Source organism: Nyctibius grandis, chromosome 9 (assembly GCF_013368605.1).
Source record: "Nyctibius grandis isolate bNycGra1 chromosome 9, bNycGra1.pri, whole genome shotgun sequence".
In the NCBI taxonomy this organism is placed as follows: Eukaryota; Metazoa; Chordata; class Aves; order Nyctibiiformes; family Nyctibiidae; genus Nyctibius; species Nyctibius grandis.
The window spans coordinates 31,929,199-31,947,048 of NC_090666.1; the positions used below are offsets into that span (position 1 = coordinate 31,929,199).

The 17,850-nt window shown below is 41.8% G+C and overlaps 1 protein-coding gene across 1 annotated transcript in view; it reads right to left on the reverse strand.

Annotated features, from left to right (window-relative positions):
• ADCY5 (adenylate cyclase 5) overlaps positions 1–17,850 on the reverse strand; it is a 221,425-nt gene that overhangs the window by 180,427 nt on the left and 23,148 nt on the right. The gene's annotated exons all lie outside the window — the stretch shown is intronic.

The following is a 17,850-nucleotide window of genomic DNA, read 5'->3' on the forward strand; positions in this document are numbered from 1 at the left end:
TCATCTGCTCAGGACAGAGACCACTATCTACTGCCCATTTCCCTGGGGCCCAACACAAGGCAGCTTTGCTGGTGGCTTTACACTCCTGAAGAGGAGACTCTGGGATCTGCCACTAGACTGATTAAGAACACCTTCAGCTTGCGTTAAATTGCTTTGTTGCAAAGGAAATCTTGTCCAAGAACAACAGCCCTTCAGTTCTCTAACAAGGCTGCAAAATCCTCTGAAGAAGGATCTTGCAGTGCTGGCCCTCAGCACACAGTTCCCAGCACATGAAAAGAAAGGCTGCTCTTAAGCACTGCTAGGAGGGAAATCATTACTTCCATTCAGCCAGCTACTAGGCAATGCCACATCATCCTTCTATTTTCCAAGCTTCACCAAATACCAGTGAGTTGCAAGCCTAACATTTTCCACTGCAAAACATTGTGATGCCTCCCTGCAGTCAAGTCTGCCATCACATTTCCAGAAGCACTCTTACCTCTTTATTAAGGACTTCATGGGCAGCAGATGACCAATCTTCCAGTCGCTGGTCAAAACAAACGTTTCTTCTTGTTTTCTTGTTCATAATTTCAGATTCCTTCTTGTTAGAGATTATGCTGTACTACAGAGAGATGTATTCTACCTACCCACCAATCAATAGTTATCCAAGAGATTGTCTCAATATCACCCTTGGAAAGTTAAGGGACACCATTCTGACACATAAACACTGCCAATTAACTACACAGGGCCTTATTTTCCAATAGAAATAGTAATTCACGTATTCACCCAACTCTCCCTACAGATTAAGCTTTTTCTCAGCCAATCACATTGTCAAAATGCACAGACTGTAGGCTATTCCTAATTTATTCTATAATTTTACCAAGGAACTGTGTAGCTTTTTCAGTCAAGTTTTCACCTAGTCAGACAAAGAAAAGATCTGCACAAACCTCATCTCTTTGCCCAGCAAAACAGTTTTTAAGAGCAATACACCAACCTTCCAGAGAAGTCATCCATAAGCCAAGGCCAATCTCTTCATTGCAGCCACCGAGAACTGATAACTGGAAGTAAGGGTAGTCTAGGAGAGGAGTAGGACAGTTGTCCACTTAAAACATCTGGATGTAAAGATAAGTAAGTGCTGATTCTAAAGTGTGTTTATCATAATAAAATTAACCTCCTTTTCCCCCAAAAAAGGGTGATTTTGAGACAAGCAACAGGTCTCTAGCTGGAGCCCATTCCAAAACACAAAGCCTGAGTTTCCGTGTCATCTAACAGGAAGGTATCTTCTTTCTATGGTGACACTTACTCACTAGCTCACACCACCCACACCACTGCTAGAGAGGACTCTCAGCTCTGCAGTGGAGCAGGTTTTCCCCCAAGCATGGATGCAAACAAGCCAAGGTGCTAAAACATTCAGAGGGAGAGAACTGACAAAACCTCCATTTAGGCTGCATACTGCTGTCCGCTCTGGAGTGCTCAGAGCGCACTTGCTCTCGCTCATGTGCAAACTCATACATTGAAGCCCAAACTTCCCCAAATACCATGTCAGCCTCTGCCACTTCTGATTCTCCCCAACTAATGTTGAGCATTAGATTATTTCAGACCACTTCCAATTCCCTCAGGAGGTCTCTGTCATCATGAAGCAGTGAAGTCAAGTAAGTAATCACTAGCTGGGATTTCCTTTACCTATCCTCTTTGACATTAAAGGAGACCAGCATGTTTGATAAGCCCTTAGCCCTGACTCAAACAACTCAGAGAACAGAACCAGATGTTCAGGCTTGTGGCACAGAAAGGTGGCACTCCAGACCCTCATGCCATAACAGGGATTCACCAACATCCCACTAACAGGAGGCATTTTGTACATGAACATCTCTAAGTTCCCATTTCTCCCTTCAAGCATACAGGTGCTTGAATGAAGGCTGAGCACTGGATGTCTTCATGTAGCTGGACATAGAACATGAGGCCCTTGCCAAAGAGATGCCTGACTGAGCAGGGTCCACCCTCCAGATTTTTTTGGCATCTGTATCGAGTGAGGAGCAGGTCATGCTGTCCCTGCTCAGCTTTAATTAACAGTTTAGAGTATTCAGCCAGGAAAATGAAAGACGCTCCTACTCAGTTAAAGAACATTTAAATTTACTGTACCCACCTCCCTGCTCTATCAGGCTGATCCAGACAAAGGCACCCCCTAAGTGCAGTCAGAAAGCAAACACCGTGGGAGCAGAAGCAGAACATGACACCACAGCCCCATGGTTAAAACACTCTCATGGAAGTGGGAGAACTAGGTGTGAGGTCTCATTCCTAGAAACATAAAACATCTGAAGTGCCTGGAACTACATCTAGGTTCACCCAGCTCTCCTCCCCAGGGATGTGGTTATTGCAATAGCAAAGGCTGTTGAAAAATCAAGACTGAAGCATGCAATTCTGATGAATGATGGCAATAAACTAGCATGTGATGAGTCTTCATTTTTTAAAGGCAGCTCTCTCCACTCTTCTGTAGTGCTATGGATCTTTCATTACTTTAATGAGATGCCAAGATAAAACACTCCAAAAGCATTACTGAATACTATTTTCTCCTCTCTCCACTGCTTCAATTTATATTTGTCTCATCATTCTGCCAGTGCAAATCTTATTTGATAATCTCTCTAAAACCTTCTGCAACAATTTTAGAAACCTGAGTCAACTAGATGTTGACTTTTGACAGGCTTTTGAGAGAAAGACTTATGCTTAACAAGTTATCCAAAATGGTTGTCTCAAATATTCTGATTTTGAAAAGATTTGGTCTGTAAAAAACAACCTAGATTTTCTTTAGACTTTTTAGCATGTCTGCCTTACATCAAAGACAGCTGCTCCCTTGTTAGTAGTAGCAGAAGAAAAGGAACAAATCAGGCTTGGTGTAAGCCTTATGACTGATGATTTGCACCACATGATAAGCCGTATTGATGATTTGCACTGCATCTTGCCACAGCTGCCCAGTGAAATGAATCTCTAAGACCATTAAAAGCACCTCATAGCTCTGAGATTGGCATCTGTGCATAAGGAGGCAGCATGGCTGTGAGACTAAGAAAAGTGGCTGCAAGACTAAGAAAGCATAAAATCGCCTAGAGCATCTGATAGAGCATCAGTAGTGCTGCGTGGCTGTTTAGCACAGAAGCAGCATCTCAATTGTGCTGTCCTGGTTGAGATACACAGCGAAGTTTATGAAGTGCCATTTTCACTGAGCATTAAGTTACCAAAAGCCAAACAGACAAATCCCAGAATCCACACACAAGTAAAATGGATATATTTTACTAATGTATGTGCACAAAGGAAGGGAATTGCAGACGATATCATGACTTCACCAAATGATAAGCTACACGCGCAGTGTGCCTTTCGATGGACTGCTGGGAGTCGTCAGGGCATACGAACTGCAGGCAGACTGATAAGAGCATCAAAGGAGGCTCTTACCATTTGCATTAATGTAATTGGCTGTAGCACAGGGATGTGGACAGAAGATAATGATGGCAGTAGTTTGTTATATTCACTCATTGTTCTTCCTTCTCTGCAATTAGAGCAACTATACACATAATGCAATGCAAAATTATATCGACTGAATTTAGTCTACTAGCCCCAGCAGACAGTTTCTGCTTGGTATGTTGTCTTTCAACATGCAGCATAATGCAATATCAGAGGCTTAAGATAGCGATAAACAGCATGGGGTCATTACAAAGATTCATTACTGATTATGCCCTCAGCATTGAGCTCTGGTTTTTCCAAAATGAAACATTTGTTTTCCAGCAAGGGAAGCATAGCTATTTCTGTGGCAGAGTCCTGTTGAAGTATCCTGGTTGTAAACAGGGCCAGAACATGTCAGGTCTGTTGAAATCTGGGATTCGATAAAGTCACTCAGGTTTTGCTGGAAGGACGTATTCTCCTGTTATCTGGGACAGCTCCTGCGTTCTGTCAAGAAGCAGGAGTGATGACAAAGTGGCTTGGCAACCATCTTGTCAGAAGTAACAACAACAAGGAAAGAATAGCACAGCTTAGAAACAAGAGAACAAACACACACCGTTTCCACCACTGTGACCTTTTCCTCACAAAGGGAGAGAGAAAGTGCTGTTATCAGGAAGATATTAGAAGGGACCTTGGAAAAAAGGGCACTGCTTAGCCAGCTGGTGGAGATTGTTCTGTCTTCATTCGAAGTGTTCAGTGGAACTCGTAATTCTGAAAGTGCAGCAAGGAATTTCTAAAAAAAAAGTGTAATAACTGATAATCCACAAAAGAGTGAGGAAGGGTCTGTAGGTGAAGTCTTGCATTACAAATCTAATTCTACAATTTTAAACAAAGTGAGCACAAAATAGACTGACACTTCGGTCTGCAACAGAACAACGAATCAAATCGTTCATTTGGGTGGTTCATAACTTGAGGACTGCCACTAATTCTCCACATAAGTGCCAGATACGTCCTTCATCTGCTTATACAAAAGAGCCATTATATAGGCTGAGTTTGCTGAAGCTACCATCAAAGTTAAAAACAAATGGAAAAGCTGGGTGCACTTAAGGATAAACAACATTCATCACTTACGCTTTCATTGACCTTGCAGTGAGGACTAGAGCTGGTGCTTTTTCTGGATTTCAATGGAAAGTGTAAGTACCTGTGCATGTAAGAGCCATTTCACTGCACCACAGCATGGGAAAAGGACCTCTGTCTGTCCATGCTGGCAGCTCAGAGATTCCATTTGCTGCATTCCTCACCCTTACAAAATGACAGATTATTAGGAAATAAAACCCAATCATACACTGAAATTAAGAAAGCCAAAGAAATGACCTGCCCTAATTAAATCTTATTATCAGATCTATTTCAAAAGTGAAGGTGGTTATTTTTTTCCAGCTTGCCTAACTCACACATTCTTCAACAGCCTCTGTTTTGCAAGTCAAAATGCCATGGATAAGATTTAGTCAGAATCAGTACTAATTAGCAAGGTGCTATTTACCAGTTGTTCTTGCCCTCATAGGCAAGATCCTGTCTTTCCTATTCTGAGGATATAGATCCTCAATGAGGTGTTTTCAGCTACCTTGCTTCCCTCTTCACATGACTTAATTCTGCATGCAAGATAGGGAGAAATAATTAATTTCCCAGTAACTGAACCCTCAAAAGCAAAGCATATCTGTGCCTTAAAGACAGGGGTCTCACTTACCCCATCTAAAGAAACTCAACCCTGGCAATGAGTTATCGATCCAGAAATGGCCCTTTCCACCAGGTGGGATTTACACTCCAGTTTGAAAACCAGCTCCTGCTAAAGGAACAAAGCTTCTGCTTCAGAAAGGTTTTATATGAAGCTGAACCTTAATGATCACCACTCAAACATGAAGGCTCAATTCTTATTTCTATCAAAGCTGTTTAAGAGATCCCTGTAAGAAGGTCCTGGTTCCCTATCCAGAGAAAAACAAGACCTAAATGCAAGCGGGAATCCAGCATCCTGAAAGAAGCAGAATTTGCTGACTAAATTTATTTCCAAAGTAAAATTCTAGGAGATGGAAACTTTGTCCATGTGTGAAAGATCTGAATGTCTTGGTGCTGGTAGTGGGAAACACAGGTTCATCCTCTAGTAAAGCCTTGCTGCTTGTCTAGCAGAGTCACCTTACACTCTCTCTGAGTAGCCTGAATCCTCCTGAAAAAAAGGCAGTCTTGGTGATTTGAGGTAAAGAAAGAGACATTCAGGAAAACATATTAAAGTAAACACGTAGAAGCTCTAGCTTAACTGGTGCGGCTAGAACTCAGGGGTGCTTTATCCAAACTTCACTAACACAAGATATTTTAGAAATCTTAATCAGAGAAGCTAGCAGCCACTAATAGCTGCAGTACACAACTGAATCCAGAAATGATGGACTGTTTCCAGCTCTGCCACTGACTGGAAGCATGAAAAAGTCTGAGTGCCAAGGCAGCATCATTAAGACGGCATCAGGATGAGTTACCCATTTTTGCTGCTTTAATACATAGGAAAGATCTCTTTGTAGATTAATAGGAACAATGCTAGCTCGTCTTCCTGCTTGTCCCCAGGAAGTGGCATCTATTTTTCCCTACTTCATAAACAGAGCTTAAATGTTACAATACGCATCCTCTCAGTTTGTATTACCAAGCAGGTGCACGAATACATCACATCCAGGATTAAAAGAGAATGACATATTCCAGCTCCCCCAAATATCTGGTTTTGTTCAAATGAAACATACCCCAAATTCCTAATGTAAACAGCTAGGGAAGCAATATAGCAAACTTTTGGGGAAATAGAGATAAAATTCATTTTCTTCTCTATCTCACTCAGTCACCATCTTCTTCATATGTAAATACAGGTTTGTTTTAAACTCATCTCTGGTTCACTCACCATCCTTCTTCCTCACACTTCACTAATGCTCTACTTTCTCCCTCTGTCACTTAAAATCATGGTCCACAGCTTTTAGGACCTCAGTATAAGCAATTTAGTTTTGTTATTGCCATCAGTCTTCAGTGTAAATTGTTATCTGCTAAAAAGTTGTCTAAACCCACACACAGCCATCAGAGGAAAAGAAACTTTCAGCTGCAGCAAATCTAGTCTTAACAACTACCGATGGCAAAGTTGAAAGCTTATTTGTTTCTAGGTAATTGCAACACATTCAACCACCTAAAACTGCATGAAGTAAAGAAAGGCAAGGCATCCTAATGCTGGTTCCTTTTCTCCTTTGCATAGTTCACCCCAGCCTTTCTCTGGGAGAAGGGAAAGCATCTTGCGATTATGGTGTACAAGCAAAATAAATTTCAAAAGTTCCTTGGGTCGGCCAACACAGAAGAAAAAGAGACATGGCGCACCCACTGTGTCCTTCTACCCCCTTCTAGCGGTGCCTATTCCAGAGGTAAAACCTGGCAAACCAAATCTTTCAGCTCAAGCAGAAAAGCTTCATGGGTTTTGAGACAGAGACCCTCAGCACAGAAAGAGACTTGTGCTCCAAGATGTGACCTGTGTCAGAGTTTGACCTGGGTGAACATAGAGCCGAAGTTCTCAGCTTTGTTAGCAACTGCTGGATGTCCCTAGGCTAGACAGAGAGCCACGTTAAGTTCAGTGATGGTCAGTCTAACAGAAGCAGCAAAGGCACATTATGTCAGGTTTAACTGCTACCAGCTGCACACTATTTCTGCCAAACTGAAACAGTTTACACTGGCACTCGGTACTGATTAGCAATGTCCTAATTAAATGTATTAATTACAGATGTTTCCAATAGAATTCATTTTTGAGGTGCAGACAAAGCTATAGGACAAAAGGAATAACACGTTCCCTTTTTACACAAAGAAGAAACTGGGACAATTTTAACACAACAGCATAGCACTGAACGTTAAGGGCTGAGAGAAATACCTTTAAATTACATAGAGCAGCTTGTCCTCAAATTTTTATAGTCCAGACAAAAAACCTGACAGATACAAGCACTGGAGGAACAAGTGATCCACACAGAAATCCCTCCAATATCTTCACAGCAGCTTCTTCAAAGGCAATTTTATAACTAAAACATAAAACATTATTAACGGACAATGTCTCTAGGGACACCACTCCGAGCTAACAGCAAGACTGGGAGCCTACTCAGAGTTTATGGAGTCACTGTACTGGGCACCATATGAGACACAAAGAAATGAGCCTACATATAATTTTTAACACAGGAGTTGAGCTGCTCCCAACCTACTGAATTTTCACCACTAAATTAAAGAGAAACAATCAAAACATGATTAAAACCATCGAGAAACACAACTACTGCTTAACCATTCTTCATCGAGGGCAGCACACAGGAGTTCAGTTAAAAACAATGAAACGCACAGATCAGCAACACAGATGGAGTTTGCACCTTCTGCTCTTTTCTTCTGTACAGCTGAAGAGGGGCAATGCCAGGTGAGAAACATGTTTCAGACACTGGTTTTATGCAAATCCCCTGGAGCCAGGAAACTGCCTGCCAGGAGCTCGGTCGCACTCACAGAGCTGTTTCAGTTTCTGGTTCTCAGGTAGCAGCCCGGCAAACACTGAAAGAGGAGCCTCAGTACATGCCAGCTCCCTATAGAAATTAATCAGCAGTTCCATGAACTGGGGAAGTAAATGTGCTTTCCTACAGATTTATAGTTTAGTTCTCTGAGATTTAATGAAGTTGTTGATTCAAGCTTTTTTTTTTCAGTTGGGATATTTATAACACCTCTTTCTTCTCTGAGTATTCTCCAAAAATGGCGGAGGTCAATCTTTCAGTGTTATCATCTGTCTGAATGGGCACTAATGCTTGGGGCACCTTGTCTTCCACCTGCCTAAGTTCATGAGACTTTATCTGAAATTGATACTTTATCTGTGTCATATTTGGTTGAAAATAATGAGATTTGAAACTTGTGATAAGGAAGGAGAGAAGAGATCATTTGAACCTTGTTTTCTTTGGAAGCCAGGCCAAAAAGAGCACAAAACTATTTGTATTAACATTTTATACTTTAGATCACCTCCAGCTCTGTAAGCTGGTCCTCTGAATCCCAAAAGCATCCTTTAAGAATGCCCTAGAAATCCGTGTTGTGTTGCATTTCTTTCAGCATCTTGTTTCAAATATGCTAATTAGAGTGGAAGCAATTAGAACAAAATTAATTTACCCATCTATATTTGTTGTTCAAGCTTTCTCCAAACGCTGAAGAAAATTGACAAATGCGAAGTCAGCATGTCAAAGAGCTATTTCTAGCTTGTCATAGAAGGTGTGAAGAAATACATGGCATTTGACTGGTTTCTCCTGTCCCTATTGAATTTACGGCTTTAAGGATCAAACTGTCAGAAAGCATAACTGTCACTGACTGTAAACAGTAATTGCTTCCAACAGCCCATGTGATGATGTTTATGTCTCTTTAAATAAGGCACGTTGTCCAGACCAGCCATAGACTAAAAGAAAACTCCAACTGTTTAACAAAACCAAACACCTCGGAACTTTTAAAAAAAAAAAAAAAAAAAAAAAATCGAAAATTAAAGGCCAAATCTGTGCCTGAAGTGTTTACTACAATTGTACTTCTCTGTCTATTGGGACAGCTTGTTTGATGTGCCCTCTCTTATGAGATGCGAAATCTGTTGGGTCAGCCAGACACTAGCTTGGTCGGGTGACATGGGGAAGGAACAGGGTAACCGAAGAGCTCTGTAACCTCCAGGTCACCTCACTTCCCAACAGAAAGCAGGTCTGGCTATTCTCACCTTCAAATCTCTGCTCCTTGTCTGGGACAAGATCAACAGGTATTTGTCAGTGACTACAAGCAGTTAGGATTTTATTTCTAGCCTTACAGACAGAAGCCAGGGGGAACATTCATTCCTGCAACAGCTCAGGTTCAAGGAGAGGCTTGCTGTGTCACCGCTAGTACTGATAGGATTACAGTCCTTCCTGGGGTTTTGTCATCTACACATTTGATGATAGATATACCTCTTCTGCTAAATACTGAGTAGAAGCAGATCCAGGAAAAAAAACGTACTTACAAAATCTCACTCAATGCATCCTTTCATCTGACTGCAAAGCCTTTACAACTGCACTAGGATATACAATCATTTTTGTCTCTCCTGCTTGACCCCATATTAGGAAAAACACTCTAGATGCCATTTGCTTCTGAGGTTGTTGTATGAGACAGAGTCAAAAGCCAACCTACAGGATGCAGGACATCATTATTATTGTTACTGTTATTCTTTCTCTTACTGCGGTTGCAGAAGGTGACTGGTTGGATGCTGTTTGTTCTCAGCAAAGCCACTTTGGCTGTTATTCATCTCTGTGTTATGTCCCAGCTGCTTGCACTCTCTGCTATTATTTCTTTTAGATTTTTCCAGGAACTGAAGTGAAGCTTGATGGATCTACAATTCCCCAATTCTTCTCCCCGCCTCCCCTTTTTTAAAAGGCAGGCGTTATATAGGATGCTTTCCATTCTTCCACTACCTCAATGACCTCTCAAATATAACCAGTACAGTAACAGAAGGGTTTCAGCCACTTCTTTAAGTGTGCTAGCAGGCCTTCTCCTGACAGCAAATGGGGCTTTTAAGAAAATGGCTGCTACCAACACTGAGAGAAGCACCAATGCTCCAATGTCTGGTGCACAGGTTGCCAACCTGAGGGCATGACAAACAGTTTTCTGGCAGTTTGATCAATTTCTTCTTTCATCACATGAGAGGGTCACCAAAGGTTTGAATGTAACATAGGGTCATGTAGTTGCTCCTGAAAACAGAAACTCTGAAAATCCAACAGCCTGGAATTAAAGCCTTGTTAACATCCTGATGGGGTGTATCTATCTCTACCACTCCCATGAAAAGCAGTGCAACTTCCCTAGCATGGATGAAACTACACTACTATGAGTACACTTAAACATTTTATTTATGTACAAAAACACAAGCCTCTCTGTAAAAAGTACTGCATACTGTCACACCACTGAATATAAGCTAAGAGCCATGTTGATACAAGCCATTATCATACTTCAAAATAAATACTCAGCTGCTAGAAATCCCACGTATAAGCCAAGTCTAACATGCCTCACAGCCAAAAGGAATGTTTAAATTATTTGTTTAGGTGGATTGCTTTTCCTTTTAACTGTGACTGTAGACTCCCACAATTTTCTTAATACTTCCATTTAAAATGGATAGATACATTCTGTGTCCAATTTCATATCTATAAAAGAACAAAATAAAACTTCTCAAACTGATTGCAATGAGGTATTTGCAGAAAATTCACACCTAATCTTGCTGTCAGAAGAATAGCAATTTGCCAACTATAATATTTAGGAACTCTTCCTCCTCCAGCAGAGGAAGTTTAAAAATATTTATCTCTAAGAGTTCATGAAGTTCTGTACATCCATTCTGGAGTTTGTCCTAGGGGGTAGAATTAGGAGATGAAAATATGAACTGTTTTGTACACAAGTTATCCTGGGCTCATCTAGAAAACCTCAGGTTGACAGCAACCTAGCTGGTTTCTCTGGTAGCTAGAGATAACTAAACAACAATCGAAGTTTGAGGAAAAGTGCCTAGTACAAAACCATTTGCACACACAAGAAGCGATTTTGAAAGACTTGCAAAAAGTCATTGAAGAGGAGATTTCAGTATTGTAAGAAGTCTGACGTTGCTCTGGCTCTTAGGCAGCCTTGCCATGATGAGCTATGGAAAAGACATCTAGGAAATGCAAGCCTGCTCTTAGTAGGTTTAAACTCCTTCCCACAGTTCCCTTGGAAGCAAGGGCTTTTCTCAAAGTCCTGAAAAAAGATGGATGGCCACTGCCTCAAACTATTAAATGAGAGTGTTACTGCCTTCTCCCTGATTATGCTTTAAAGAGTACATATAGGTGCCTGGTTCAGGAATGATTCTGTGCTCTGCAAGTGCCCAAATGCATCCCCTTAACTAGGTATTTAAATACAGAAACCTCTGGAAGCTTCTTCTCAGCATGTTATTGCTTGTTTTCATCATTTTACAACTTTCCTTCTACAAGGAGCCCAAGATGCCTAAACCTGAGCTTTTACTTCCACTCCGGGGAGCAAACATGTTAAGTACCAGAGACTTTAATCCAATTTAATCTTCAGGCACCAGAACAGCTTTCACCTTTGCATCATTCTTTTTCCATTAATATTTTGTACATACAAATGCAACTGCATTAAAACATCTTGCTTTCAGGATAGATTCAGATATTTGAGAGATTTCCAGAAAGAGTAAGTCTATTATTCCAATTATTCCATTGGAATAGTAGTTCTATTATTCCATTTATTTTACATACTTTGGATTTAAAATATTCCTATCCATGGTCCTAAGAACCTTAGTAATTAAAATGTTGCAATCCACAACAATAACATTTGTCAGTTATACCACAAAGGCAATAAAATACACTAGATGCTATCCAAAGCCTGTAAGTTCAGTCATATAGATGGTCCTTTGCTCCTGATGAAAGTTGCTCTGTTCTTCTGAAAAAGCCCTTATTAAATAGGTAGTTTTAGGTAAAGGTCCCAAAGGTCAACCAACTTTGGCAGAGGTTATTATAGAAAGGACAATTAAGGTAGACTTACACCCATGTGCAACCATTAAGAGATAAAGCCAAAACCAGGAGCTCTAAATTGGGAAATGGCACCTACGGTATTCAGCAGAGTTCCAAATTTCCATCTCCATTCCAGCGTGCCGCTCCTTTGGGAAAACTAATGAAGCTCAGAAATAGTAAAGGGTGGGAACCGTCAACATGAACTATTCTGCTCTACAGGCTAGCCCAATTTCCTACAAAGGCAATGGAAAGATTCCTAATGGTTTCAGGAGGGAACTAACTCACATTTGCATAATGCATCTGTGTAAGTCTGAAATAACTCCACCGATGTTTACTTCCTCAGCCCATGCAAGATGCACACTGGCTTAAGAGAGTGAAAGCTGTTGCACAGCATCTGCACATGCCCTGTCTGTGGAAAGCTTTTTGCACGTTCATCAGTTTCAGGTAACTTTAATACGTAGCCTTACATCTGCCTATATCCTATAACAAAGATATTCAGATCAGACTTTAGACACATAGAAAAAGTTTCTTCTGGTGTCTGACTCTTTTATTTGATATACCAGAAATTGTACTGATACCATGGACTCGTACCCATCTTTCTTTAGGCTGATCAAACTTAGTCTTTATTTATTTATTTCCTGGTATATATTTCTATCACTCCAACAAAGGTCACTGAGCCACACAGCACTGTTGGTAAATAGAATTCAAAATATCATTTTTTTGACACAGGAGATAGGGAGGGAAAAAGAAAGACTCTGAATAGCACAGTCTCTACTAATTTGCTTGTTATCTTCTTTCTCCTACAAGGCTAAGAGTGAACAAGCCACCTTGTAAACCAGAAGGAATTGTAGTTACTTCCCTATCGCTCCATTAACAGTGCTGTAGTGCTGCCAGCTAAAATTTAGTTCTCGATTATGCCTTTGGACGATTTGTTGCCTCCTGACCCTTAGATGCAATGGTGTGGTTGGTGGCGATACACAAACACCTGACAGCAGAATGGTAACTAGGTATAAGTCATCAACAGTAAAGAATTATTTAATAAATCATTTCAATGACATTCAGAAGTTCTAGAGAAACCTGCCACTCCACCTCTTATCAGAGGATCTGAGAATACTTTTCAATTAATTTAGTCTTTAAGGTAAATTAACAGTGTTTCAAATCAGTCAATATTGTTCTTTGATTACAAACATGGAAAATAAATTTGGAAATTAAAGTGGAAAAATAAAAAATAAGATTAAAAGAGGGGAAGGAACTCAGTCATGGTCACAGACAGAAGAGCCTCATCCAGTTTCCCTCCTTGTTCTCTCTAAAGCAAATCAACTGAAAGAAGGTACATAGACTTCACGAAAGACTGACTTCTATCAGAAAAAACTTTTAGGAAATTCCCATACAGTAAGGGTTAGGTTACCAAAATTCAGCTCATTTCTCTGGAAAAGTTAACACTACCTCAAGTATTAAATTAAGAGCACTGGCATGAGATGGAAACATCATGCAGCATACTCCTTCAGAGTGTAGACTTCGCAACTTCTTTCACAATGGGAAGATTAATTGAAGAAGGAAATAATTAACAGAGAGACAAAATGCAAAAATTTTGGAGTAAAAGCAGCCAACTCAAATGCAAAACAAAAGCAAATCTGACACAGAGAAAGCAGCAACAGATTACAAGAACATTTTTTGTTTGCCTCAACACAAATATTTTTAAAAGCTACTTTATTTTTTAAACATTCAAACATTACTCCATATCTAAAAGTACTGCTCTCCAGACACACACTTTCATGTTTCACATGACTTGTAACAGCTAAACAAGTTAATGAAAGGTAAACAGCTTTAATTGCAGCTTTCAAGCACATGTTCAGAGACTCTCACCAACTCTCTGATATTATTTCACTAGTACAGTGCCATTAACTGAAGAATAGGTGTGCTGGTATCTAGCATCAGGTGCTGCAGTAGTCTAGCTGCCTTTTACAAGATGCCCGTGTTTTACATTCTTCAGAGTTCCTACTTTTCTAAGCTAAACAGGACCATTACCACCACTGCCAGTGTACCGTAAGATAAAGTGGACTCTTTTTCCCAAATGCTGTAGGACTCGGTACTTTTCATTAGCAGGAAAAAGGTTTTACAAGTTTACTCATTTTACAGATAGGGATCCCAGAGCAACAATGTACCCAATGTAAATCAGCGGTTTAGTGACAGCCACCATGAGAGCCACTGTCTCATCCCACATCCCTGTCCATTGCAAGCCACAGGTGCTCCTTCCAGGTCTGTAAACCACAACTATTTAAATAAAACCTCCAGTGTCTTCCTTACCCCTATGGACTCCACCTACCTTCTAATTGTCAAGAGAGGCAAATCCAATAATGCAAAAAGATGGTGGCTAGAGGTATCAGGAAGACACCCTGGGACAGGAAAGACAGAACCAGGGAAAACTGACACTGAAAGTAGAGAAAGTGATGCCCACTAACCAAAACCATCTGGTGACAGGGAAGGGAGTCAGAGCTACTGGAAGCAACAACAACAAAAATAGTGATGGGATGCAGCAAAGACACTCCCTCCTCCCTGTATGCAGCAATAGCTTGGCAAAGAGACAGAAGCTGAAAGAACCAACTCGTCTCTTGGACAAAGGAGTGGTAAAAACTGCAGAGAAATAAGGCAAAAAGTTAACTGGATCAACAGAGCAAGCGGTGGCAATTCTGTCAAGAAAACAACATGGGATCTGTCAGCAGACATGCAGGCGGTCATCATTGGTTGCAGTTGAAAAGCCTTTGCCAAAGGCTATGAGGTTTGTTTCTTTGCAGTGATGACCCAGCTTGGTGAAGATGGCAGCTCAAGTAGCTGACCATCACAGTTCTTTAAACAAGCAAGATGCCCTACAGAGTGGCATTGGCTTTGATGGGGTTGTCCCAGGGATTAATGGGCCCTTCGTCACCGCTGTAAGCTGGAGGCTGTGCCTCCCTGAGGCACGGGGAGCTGAAGTCAGAACAAGCTGTTCCCTTTTTGTCTACTTGCAAATGTCTCCTGGTAAAGAGATAACTCAAGTGGGGGCTGCTCTGCGGGAATCTCCAAGGAGCGCCATCCAAGAGGGCTGGGATACACAGCAGTGGGAGGGCTGCTCAGCCAGCTAAGCAACGGCCTTTCTTTCCTAATTACACTTTTTTGCCAAGATGTAATTAGTTTGCCTGCTTTGTCTTCTGCTTGACAGCCTGCTGATCTCACAGTTACCACCCTGCATGCTGACCTGGCAGGAGCTCCTCTCCATCCCTTCCTGGCATATAGGTATTTTTATTTAAAGCCCTTACAGACTAGATAGGAGCAGTTTTGCTGATTCAGTGAAGTCTATGATTCCTAATTCTACAACTACCTTATATTTGGGTATAATAATACACCCAGCCCTTCTTCCCACACCTACACAAAGGATTTCATTCCAGCTATGCAGGGAATAGAAGCTGTAAGTACCTATTATCAGCATTATTCCAGACCCTCTGAAGTCAATGAACTATTAAGTTAAGCAGTCACTGCAGCAGGACCCAAGTACTTAACTATTAACTAACTGAAATGAACCAACTGTCTTAATGCAGGGTTGCCCTATGTCTAAGTTAATATTCTATGTGCTGCAGCAGCTCACCTGGTAAGAGCCCATTACAAAAAGTACTTTAGTCTTCTGACAATTTGTATTTAAATATTTTCTCTGCAATGGCTGCTGAACCAAAGGAAATCCAGCACCTTCCAGGCTGTGGGGGATCACAGGTCATGGCCAGAATTATACAACTTAATATTTCCATGACAACTCAGTCAAATCAGCCCAATGCTACAGGCCAAGAAGGACAAAGACGCTCCCAGAGATGAGACCCACTTGGAGCTCTGAGCTATATGGACTTGCTCCAGCTAGAAAGCTGCCCTTGCAGTTTACTCACCCCATCAATACTACACTGAAGTCCTGAAGAAGGTCTCACTTCTTCACTGATGTAGTATGCGCATCTGGTGCCAAGGGAAAAGAGAGCACCCTGCCCTGCCACTTCATCTTTGCAATAGAAACTAAGGGCTCTCCCTTCTAGAAGGGCATTTACAAAGCGCTCAAAGTTAATACTTGTTTTTTGTCACTCTGCAAAGGGGTATGGAGTTCCCAGCTACTGAGAGGCTCCAGGGATGCAACTAAAGCCACTGATTTTCTCTCTGCATCTGCTCCTTGCAGGAGTGGTGCTGGTTTGCTCCTGCCAGAGTAAATTACCTCCCTAAATTTGGTAGCTGACAACACAGGCACCTCAGAGGCCCTTTGTTTACTGGGCTCTCACGACACGCATCTTAGATTGATGATTCTTTAAGGCTGCTATAGTTTGAGTCATTTGCCTTGGAAAGATCAAGCACCAAAGTTTCACCCATAGTTCACTTACTCTCCTCCATGGACTGGCAGGCTTTTATAAAAACAGTGGCCAGATCAATGAAAGTGGGCATGGTGGGCTTCTAAATGCATGGTTAGGGGGAAAAAGCTACAAATAAAGAGAACTGTATTTCTAGTCCATGCTGAATCACAGATGTTTCTTGGGTGTTCTCAGTGCCCCTCCTCTAGAGGTCCTTTGGTCCACCATAGCCATGAAAGCCCAAATCGTGCATTCCTGCAGCCAGAGCCCTGGACAGGTGGGTTGGTGTTGCAGTTGATTCCCCCTGATTCACCACCCTGCCTCCTTCAGAAACAATGTGCATCCCCAGATGGCCCAAAATGGAGTAGACATCTCAGACATTCAAAGGTATTTCCTCTCCCTAATTACCCCATATCACCTGACACTGTCCCTGGTGTTGGGGCCAGAAGTACTTCAGGTACCTCCTCTTCACCAGCCTGCTGGCCAACATCCGCCCTCCCATGAACAGCTTAGTTTATATTCCCAGCTCCAGGTGAGACTACCGACAGACACATCCCCAGGGACTGGCTTGCACGATACAAAAATCGGGAAAGTGCATTTATCTTTGCTACCTTGCCAGTTCTCTGGGCCACATGTTATTAACACAGACGATAAAACTAAGAGGAAAAAAAGAGATACCGTGGCCAGCCTTGCCAGCGAAACAAAGGCACCATGCCTTAAACCGGCCTTTGCTGGAATTTCCGTGCCTGTACCAGTGCAGCAGGTGTGTGCCTGAGGATGTTTGATTATCCCACACTAAGGATTTTTAAAGCCCGTGGGAGCTACAGCTAAACCCCGTTGCCACCAGTTCCTACTATGAGCACTCTTTCAGATACATGCCTAAAGAAACGCAAGTCTGAACCTTTTGGAGGGTTTAAAATAGCTATCAACCAACTTGAGCGAAACAGGGCTGGTTTGGGGAGTGTTCCTGGCAGGGCTGGGTGAGAAGGCACAGGTTTGCATTTGTACTTTCGACTTCTCAGTTGTAGGCGTGATGCTGCAGGAACCGTGCTGATTGTTGTGTGCCGATAAGTCCAGACAACTTTGCTCTTCCGGGCCCCGTCGCTTCTCCTTAAAGGGGAAATCTCAACTCTTTTACTCTAAACCTTCCCACCTGCTGGCAGGCTGTTTCTCACCAGAGGGCATGCATTTTCTTGGATACATAATTTCCCAGATATTCTTGATAGTGGAAACTGCCTGCCTAGGATTCAGATGGATTTCTTTCAGCTCCTGGAACCATATGCTGTGAATATACGGCATGATATGAAACGGGAATATAAAGGCATGTGGTGTGACAGCTCCTACCCTGAGATACAACTTGGAGATTGGGGTGGGACATCACACAATGATAAAGTCACCCTGGGGTTTAAAATGGAGACCACGTGGCATCGGCCAAAAAAAAAAATCAGAGCAGACTGAACAGACCGAGCGGTTAGCACTGCAAATGCCAGAACTCACAGGGGCTGGTTTACTCCATCCTTGCGTCTTGTGGC